The sequence below is a fragment of the Triturus cristatus genome, chromosome 4_2 (genome assembly GCF_964204655.1).
Source record: "Triturus cristatus chromosome 4_2, aTriCri1.1, whole genome shotgun sequence".
In the NCBI taxonomy this organism is placed as follows: domain Eukaryota; kingdom Metazoa; phylum Chordata; class Amphibia; order Caudata; family Salamandridae; genus Triturus; species Triturus cristatus.
In genome coordinates, this window is record NC_140586.1 from 296,673,859 (window position 1) to 296,684,171 (window position 10,313).

The window sequence follows — 10,313 nt, forward strand, 5'->3', positions numbered from 1 at the left end:
TTACAAGGCCATGAAAAGCCATGTACAGTGACTTTGCGTGGCCTTGTAAATATGCTGCGGCACATTGTGCCCCCGCAAAGGGCCTCGTAAATTAGGCCAAGAATTTGTAAGAGCCTCTGAATCTCTGGACTGTGTTAACATGGTTCAAGTATTGGCTTGGCATATAATCACTAAAAGATGTCTCTGTCTTCCCTTTTGGAAGACATCTCGGTGGTCAGGGCGTTATGGCATCTCAAAGCAAATAGATCACCTGTATCCTAAACTTAATTGTCCTTTCACTATCTGAGGTTTATTGAAGCTTGTCCTGCAATCCATGCTGTACCTTTCTGTGTGCCCAAGAGAATGCTGTAGCTTTTAAACCTGATATGCCAATGACAGAAGCAGGTGTGTGCATGTTTGTGCATGTGTGTGTTTGTGTGTGTGTCTATTTGGGAAACTGGCACAGCTGCTCCCTTTGCAGTACCTGCCAGAGAGTTTGCGGCAAGCTTGCACTATTGATGCTGTGGTGTGTGAGCTGTTGCAGTTGTCAGCGGTATTTCCCTTTATGTCTGCTCTTTGGATTTTTAGCACAACCTTTGACAAAGTAAATGGAACATTACTCTGAGGTAAACTAAGTGCATGGGGTTTTTTCCTTAGCTACTTTTAACAGCTAAGGGCCTGATACACAAAGGGCTTCCGCACTTGTAGCGAAAGCCCCTTAATCGGTGGGGGGGGACCACATCAGGGCGTGATCTCCACAATGAGAAACTGCAATGCGGATGTCCCACCACCAGTGCAGGCACCCCGCATCGACTGTGGGGCCTCTGCCACCAGTGCAGGGCCCTGCCATGACTGTGGGGCCTCCGCCACCAGTGCAGGCCCTCTGCCACGACGGCAGGGCCTCCGCCACTAGTGCAGTCCCGCGCCACGACTGCGGGGCCTCCATCACGAGTACAGAGAGCCAATCCACGACTGTGGGGCCTCTGCCACAAGTGCAGGCCCCTGCCACGACTGAGGGGCATCCGCCACGAGTGCAGGTCCTCCGTCTCGACTGTGGGGCCTCCACCACATGTGCAGAGATCCAATCCACGACAGCGGGCCTCAGTTACGAGTGCAGAGATCCAATCCACGACTGCGGGACCTCTGCTACAAGTGCAGGTCCCTACCACGACTGTAGGGTGTGTGCCATGAGTGCAAACCCCAGCCACGACTACAGGGCCTCTGTCTAGAGTGCAGGCCCTCCGGCTCGACTACGGGGCTCCGCTATGAGTGCAGGCCCCTCGCCTCGACTGCAGGGCCTCTGCCACGAGTGGGGAAGCTCTTTGTGAATTGAGCCCTAGTTGTCTAGTGCAGACAAACACTTGGGTGAGGATGTAAATAGGCAATGGAACCTCAGTAACGAGAAACATTTTCACTCATTGTGATCTTAAGCAGGGCTGGTCGTTGCTCTTTACTTTTTAATTTATATACCGCTGGCCTTATACCAGCATTGAGAAAGGCGGGAGCCTGCTTTCTAAAACTGAGCATCGTGTACATATCTGCCGTTCAGTATCCCGACTACATGGCGCTGTGTGATCAGACTCCCATCACCTGTTGTGCTCATTACAATACGGCATGAGACAACATCACTAACCACCTAAAACTGACTGTGAATAAAACTAAAACTGTTTCGTTTGATAAGTTCCAGTCAATTTTAACATGATTGGTTGGAAGTGAACAAATAGACCTAGTCGATTCCGTTCAATATCTGGGTGTCTGGCAAAATAACACCATGGGTCAAAAAATGCCTTCTTCAGGCCTTGAAAAAGAGGGTGCATTATTTGCAGTATTAATTACAGCAACGTTTTATTAGAATAAATGAACTGGTGAATCTATACCAGAGCTTTTTATAGCTGAAATCCTACTGGCCATTGCATATGACTCTCCTTCAAATGGAGCCAAACTCCATCACCAATTAGAAAAGATGCTGTCAATAGTGGCAAGGCATGTCTGCGATCCACCAAACTGCACTCCAGTTAGTCAACTAAAGCTGGACTTCGGCCTTGTTCATCTTATGGGGATGGCAGATCTACAGTTTGTTCAGTACTGTGCATGCTTCGGAAATGCAGACATGGCCACTCCAAACATATGATCTCAGATAAAGAAATCTGGGTTTCTTAAACCTGTCATATGCCCCTGAATTTTCAGGTATTGCACAAGCACTTTATCTCAGATCTGTATTGCGTTTGCACTAATCTGCGCCCAGAATGGCTAATTTTCACAATTCTCACTTTTTAGATGAATAATGTCTAATTGAATAACTGTCCAAATGCCGTGTTTGTTTTGTTTTCCACGAGTTAATGATGGATTGTGTCAAGCTGCTGGACCTCTGATGTATGCTCATTTACGTTTAAAAAAAAATGCAAATAAAAAAAAAATATATATATATAAGATATAGAAAGAGCTCTATGATAATCTAAAAGAACATGTGACAAACCTCGTTAGAATTTTAAATAGACTGGGGGTGAATGAGGAATGGAATAACCACCGAAATCAAAGCTCTTTAAAGAAACTGTCAAAAGAGGCTACAACTGCGATGTCACTGACAAAACTCTAGAGGAGCCATTGAATCTAAGACAAGGAGACCTCTAACCGCCATCATTTATTTCACCTACAGCTCAGAACTATATGAAAGTTTATCTGAAAACATAATTCGGAGTGAAATATATGCAAATCAGGTTACAACTATTTCCCTGGTCAGATATAGGAGCAGGTTGGGGTTCACAAAAGCTTTTTGTGCTGTAAATGCTGTAGAGGACGTGGATGTAGGACTGAGCCCCTGCCACACTTTATTTTTGCATGCCCATGTTTAATAGATCTCCCAATAAAGATTCTGATACCTTGATTTTTTCAAGACCAAGGCATCAGTGCGGCCTGCGTCCTGGGCAGGGGCATACTACTGATTTCCATTCTTGTCCAATACTCTGATTTAGGGGCAGCTTTATTATTCATGCAGCGCAGTGCAGCGAGCCACCTTGTTGCGCTGCGTGAAAGGGCAGGAATGTGCCGTATTTAACATAATACAGAGCATTCTTGTCCTTTCCTACCGTTGCAGCCCTTTTGGCTGCCTAGTGTGAACCCTTGTGCCGTGGTGCACGGGTGCCTGCGTTATGGGTAGGATTGTTTTTGTGCAGGAAGGGTCACCTTCCTGCACAAAAACAGTCCTCTCTCTGAGGCATTTTCCTCTTTCGCGCTCCACCCATGGAACGCCTCCCTGCGGTGGATTAAAGCAGGGTAGCAATTTGCGCTGTATTGCGTTACTCTAGATTTATCAAGCGAGAACTAGAGAAAGGTAACAGAAGATTGCACGCGCAGGACTGCTTGGAAGGAAAACAAACTGACCAAAGAAAGCAGCAGTTGAAATGTGGTTTTCTCGGCTACTGAACCTCCCATTATTAATTTAGCATTCCCTTGTATGATTGATTTTGTCGACCTACATTGGTTACATACAGATAAAGTTAAATCTATGTTCTCAGCTGATTTTATATGATTTAAAAGTATGTTTTTGCGATCTCTATAAATCTTGTAGAAAAATGCATGTTGTGGCAAGAGAAGGGGGAATTTTCTTGTGAGGACTGCATACGACTCTCTACCTAACAATTTGATTAGCAGTTTATTCTAGATATTTTTATAGATTTATTGAAATAATTTTTTCTTTTATCAGCATGGTTAGCATTGAACATGTTTTAGGTATTTTTTAACCAAAAACGCTTTTATGCTAATCCTACTCTGTAAATTTTACGTCTTTGAGGAATTAACTAGCCCTATCTAGTCGTTTAAATGCATAACTAAGGGGTGAAAGGCGTTTTTTCCCCCTTGTTTTTATTGTAGATCAAATGGATTTTTTTAACCACAACAAAATAAAACCAAATTTGAATCTGAGGTGTGTTTCTCTGCGTGTAATTGAGCAAATTAGGAGAAAGTGATGGTAATAAAAGGGAGGGGGCGGCATTTCTCAATTCTCGCCTAGGGTGGCAAAACACCTAGAAATGGCCCTGCTTGTAGCAGTTTCTGGCCTTGCCGTTGCTTCCTCATTTTCAGGTTGCAGATGAGGTTAGATATTACCCGTTAGCTTTCAGATTTTATACATGATACATGTATTTACTGGCTATGATCAGATGCGTATAATTTATTTCCATCTTTAACCGTGGTTATTTCTTTTGAATTTATAATCTTGTTTTATTCTTCTTGTGTTATTTTGGGTTTACTTTGTCAAATTACATGAAGTAATATGCACTATTTCATGAATGCCTGTAAATCCCCAAGGCCTAAGCGCTATATAAATTCATCAAAGAAGTAAATTAGTATATGTGTTTGGGACGTTTGCTCTGCGGCTGCAGTGTTTGCTGTAGACTTGTACTGCTGCTATTCGTGTTGTACCTATTCCATGTGTAAGGAAGTCTTGCACTGCTGTTGTCACTTCTGTACCTGTTCTGTGAGCGATTGAAGCTTATCCCCCTCCTGTCCATCATTTGCCACTTTTGAAATGGAAATTCTGGGGCTCATTTATGAGCCCTTGCGTCACTTTTTGTGATGCACCAGCGGCGTAAAAAATGCGCCATGTTGCAGCATATTTACGAAGTGACGCATCTAGGTAGATGCGTCACTTCGTAAACCCCTGCGCTACATTATACCTATGCCATGTATAATGTATGCAGGGTGGGCGTTTCCCCGCAAGAAAGGGCCGTAGGAGTGGCGCAGCGAAATCTATGAGATTTTGCTGCGCCACTTCTAGAACGCCAATGCGTCAAAACCTTACGCCTGCCGCATGGCAGGCGTAAGGCTGACGCAGGCCCTTTCACATGGGGCTTGCCCCATGTGAAAGCAACATTGCTGGAGTTGCGTCAGGCTTCCGACACAACTCCAGCAAAGCGCCACTTTTTGCGTCAACAGACACGTCAGTTATACTGACGTATCTGTCACTCCTTGCAACATGATGTGTCATACTGTAGCTATGACGCATCATTGGTGTCGCAAGGAGGGCGCAATGAAAAGTGACGCATCACTGTTGTCTCGCAGCGATGCGTCACTTTTCATAAATGAGGCCCTCTGTATGTTATGCCTCATCTCCAAGTCGATTGAAGGTAGTTACAGCACTGTGTAAATACCTCACTCAAGAGTTATGCTATTTACCAGGTGTAGTAGATACCATACTCACACACACACTGCCCTACCTGCCCAGTTGAAATTGGGGGCCCAGTGATTGCTCAGCACTTATCTAAGCATTTCCATTTTTAGCAGATAAGGAACTGAAGCACAGGAAGATAAGGTGTTTTGCTTAAGATCACACAATTTGGCCAAGTGGGGATTAGAAATGAGGTCTCGCATAATTGTATCACCTCCACTAAAATGCCTTAAGTTAGCCAGTGCAAACAGAAAAAGTGTTCTGTCGGGAATTATTTAGAGTAATTTTAACTGTTAATGGGTCGATCTTATTATATGAGAACAAGTGGAAGAAAGACAAATTATCCACATAAATGAAGATAATACATTTGTATTTCAATCAACAGGTACAGAAAGCTGATCATCATAATGTAGTCAAACGTAGGTGTTCCAAGTGACGGCACTTTACAAGTGTAATACAGTGAGCCATGAAATACAACAGAAGAAGCGCAAAGAGTAAGTATTGACAATATGTACATTGTGCCATTACCCATAGGATACACAAATAAATCAATAGCAAACCCAATGATGTGAGCATTTGAGTTTGAAAGTCCTTCAATCAAAGATATGGGTAGACCCATTAAGTGTCAATGTTTTGACCCCTTCATGAGCAATCATCTGGGGTCTTCATCGGGACAAAGAACTGGTAGCAACCTAACCACATTAATCTGGATCAGAATGTCTCAAAGATAGTGTTTGTCAATCTCTGTTTAGCCAAAAAAGCAAGACGAATCGCTGCTTACTCGAAGAGATGCTTGTCTTAAAACCCGACAACGCATTGCTCCACTGACGCTCACAAGCAATGGCCTGCCAGGCCTGCAACGGACCCTGGGGCTGTATCTCCCTCCGTGACTAGACTCAATATCGGTTCCAACCACATTAAACCTTGCCTCATAAACACTAGCCACTCCTCTGCCAAAAATAGAAGTCATTTGCACCGGTCCATGATGATTTTGGCAGGAGTCCCTCTCCCAGTCATGCAGGGACTGAGTGAATTAAAGCTGCTGTGCTCAACGTCTCTCATGGCTCCTTGCCTGAAGCATGTGGGAGGCCCTTGGACATTCACGCACTCTGCTTCCGGAGGGGAAAAAGCTGCAATGAAAGCAAGCTGGAGAATTTGATGGTTTAAGTGACTATTAGTCGATTCCTGTTGGAGCCCAAGCCTAATTAAACAAGCATTGCAAAGTCAGTAGGTCTCACCTTTGGAGCCCATTGGCTTTGCCAGTGGTTTAGCCATGCTGCTCAGCATTCCCAATGCTATGCAGCATGGCTAAAAAATAGAACAAAAATATATGTTATTTTGTTGGAGCATGCAACAAGCATGCGTGCACCTTCAAAATGACGCAAGTGCTTTTTTGTGTTTACCAATCTGTTGGATCTGTAAACTAAAAGACAAAATAAAGTACAACGGCTCAGGGAAGGAATGTGGATGGAGGAAGCAACATAGATGAATAGGGGGCTGTCAACATGGAGAGCAGGCAGAACAATATGGGGTGTGGTTGACGAGAAGCAACACGGAGGGTGCTGATGGGGGAACCAATATAGAGGGCACGGGTAGGAGGAAGCAACATAGCAATGTGGGTGGTAACGTAGAGCGCAGATAGCAAATGGACGAGAGAACAGCGGAGGGAGGGAAAGCAAATGGAGAAGAGGGAAATGTCGAGTTGGGGGAACAACACTGGTGAGGAAGCAGTGTGAGGTAGGTGAGAGAAGCACACAAGTGCAAACACATCATGGAGGGGGTGACGAGAAGCACAAAGGAAGAGAAGAAGCAGCATAATTGCTGCAGAGGGGGGAAATGCAGGAGAGAGGCAACTGGAAAACACATGCACTCCTGTGGAATGCTTAAATGAAAATGTAGGACCTGAAAATAGGCAGTGGAAGGACACAAGTAATGTATTCATGATCCTGGGTAGAGACAAACAGAAGAAGAGGAAGTAAAGCCAACACAAGCTAACGAATAGGAATCAAGCAAATGAAATTGACAATAAAGCCAAACAACGGTAAGTAATCAGCGAGCTCTATGCCCACTGTAAGCAGACAATAAGTCTCACAACAGACAAGGCATGACCTATCTGTCTAGTAGGTGAGACTAAACAGTATTATCAGGTGTGCTAGTCCAACTGAAGGAAACTTAGGGGGGTACTTACAATAAAATGTTGGAGTGTGGTGTTACTCCAGAATTGGTAACGCTCTGACATTTTTAAATGCAGGGATGCGCCGTATATACAAAAATATGGCGCAACCCTGTGTTTCCTCTGGCGCTAAAAAAGCTGCCTAGCGCCAGCGTAGGCACCCTTGCGCCATGTTGGAAGGGTGCATGCTCTGCAGGGCCGACTGTATATGTGCAGGAAGGGACACCTTTCTGCACATAAACAATCTTGAAAGGCGATTTGCTATGCAGCAAATCGCCTAGGGAAGAGGTGTGACACCGTGGCCAAGGCGACTGACTCTGGAATCTGGGGATCACTGTTCGATTCCCGGCGCTGGAGGCAGCTTAGCCCAGCACCATGTGACTCTGGGCAATAGCTTGCTTAATCTTCCCCACGGCCCCCAGCGCCTAGAGACCCTTACGGGTGATTGTTCGTGCTTTACAAATGTGGATTATTATTATTATTAATATTGTTAGAAAGAGGAAAATACGATGAGAAATGAATAATTTCTCCTCATATCGCCATCCTAAGACCAGGTTTGACATGATCTTAGTTTTTAGCGCTGCCCCGTACTTGTAAATATGGGGCAGCATCAAAAAACAAGGGGCGTTGTGGCAGAACACCCGATACCTCCTTGTAAATATGCCCTTAAAACTAAAACTCCTAAAATGTGCCGGTTTTCTAAAGAAAGCTAAAAATGTATATAAAATGTTCTGCATACGAGTGATCTAGCAACCTTAATGCTCATAATCGTTGATATACCTCCTCCGGGAAGGAGTTCTTCCTAAGATGGTCTGGAGAAGGTCTAAGAAGTGTGTGCATAGAACACATGGATAGGTTTTTCAAGTCAGTGATCCAGCTCGGACCTGGCTCTGGTCCCATGGGACTGCAGAGCCATTTAAGAGCTGAGACCAGCATGGAGGCCACTGCCACCCCTTTCCCATCTCCCTAATTCTTCCTTAAAAACAAAGGTGCAGCTAGAGGCAGGAGCTGTGCTTCACAGATCTGTCTCACTGAAAGCTTGAAATCAGAGCCAAGCTCGATAAGCCTTATTGATTTGCTGTTTTTTCTAATAGTCTCCATTAGGTTCCTGGGTTTCTCTCGAAACAGCCTTGTTTCCTAAATCAAGGACAACCATTTATTTTAACGTACACACAGAATGTTCTAGTTACACTTTTAATTATAAAGAACAACAACACATACATTTTTTTTTTAAGTTTATAAAGCTTTATTAGATAGCATATTCAAAGTAAAACATCAGTACAAAAAATATAAGTAAAGAAGACACAGGCAATACAGCAAAACAGTATAAAGAGGAAAATCATTATACTCTAAAAAGATGCCAGTGAAAGGGTAGGGCATATACTTAGGGAAAAAGCATTTTAAGGTTTTGATTCGTGGGTGGGGAGGGCAGAAAAGAGGAGAAGGGGGGGAAGGGAAGGGAAAATGCAACCAATGTACAAGATAAGCATCAAATAAGTACCGTAAGCTAGCAACTGAACAAATGCATAAGATAGAACTATATGTAGAACATGAACAATGATAAATAAAAACAGCAAATTAAGGGACATGTTGAGAAAGAAAATTAGTTAGTGGCGACCATAACAAATCCTTTTTGATCAAAAGGGGAACAGTGGTAGCGAAAGCACGATCCAGCCGATGGTGGTGACACAATAAATTCCACCATGCATTGTATGAAATCTTCGAGGTATCTTTCCAGTTGGACGTAATTATCTGTAAAGAAATAGCTATGTACAAGTCTATAAACTTACGTACGTTAATAGAAACATCCCAAATAGGAGCCATACCACCCAAAAAGATATGGACGATCTCAAATGTGTGGTTGGTAGCTAAGATATTGTTCAGTTTAGCCCAAACACGGGACCAGAGGGACTTAACCAACGGGCAGTGGAAAAACATATGAAAAAGGTCACTATTGTCAGAGGGGCAAGACCAACATTTCTTAGAGTCAGTTAACTTGAACCTATAAAGATCAAAGGGAGTGAAAAAAAGTTTATTATAAAAAAAATACAAGGTCTGTGTGGTGCCAGCAGAACGTGAGGCAGTATGTATCTTTGACCATAAGGAATTCCAAACTTGAAGGGAGAACTCTTGGGCTAAATCCGTTTCCCAGGACAGTTCAAGTTTGGACTTTGTTCTCTCTACAGGGGAACAGGAGAGTAACTTGTAAATGGCAGCAGCTTTAAGGGGAATAGAGAAATCCGGTAGCGGGAAAGTGGTTGGGTCAGTGTTGGAGAGTGAGGCGCCCTGAGAGATAAAGAGATCTAAAGAGTTTTTGAGCAAGGGAAATTGGGAGGAGTGTGTATTTGAAAGTTGGAAAGAGGTACGTATATCAGCGAAATCGCGCAAGGAATCATTGCTAATTAAGGAGTCAAAGGTGATAATACCTTTATCTATCCATTCTTTCCAAAAAAGAGCTCTGTGATTAATCTTAATGGATTTATTATACCAAATTGGGATTGAGGAATGAAACTTCAACGGTGAGAGGGAAGAGCGAAAGACAGAAAGAGCAAGTGCCTTAGAGTGTTTAAAGATAGGGGTAAGGAGGCGTTGTGGAGGATGAGACAATCGGGAAGCCGTAACAAATGTGAAAGGAGAAAGCTGCGCAAGCTCTATAGCGCTCCAGGCTGTCAAAGGGGGATCAAAGAGATCAGAAAGAAAAGGCCAGATCTGTTTTAGTGTGAAAGCCGAGTGAAATCGGACAATGTTGGGAAAGTTAACACCACCTAGATCTTTAGGTTGTTGAAGACGGGAAAGAGAAATCCTCGCCTTACGTTTATTCCATAAAAATGTAGTGAAAATGCGGTTTATGGTTTTGAAGAAATGGAGAGGAAGGGAAATTGGAAGCATAGAGAGATAAAAATTAACAATCGGAAGAAGCATCATTTTAATAGTGGCGAGCCTTCCCCACCAGGATAGAAAAAGGGGGGACCAACGCTCTATAAGGGAAGAGAGCTT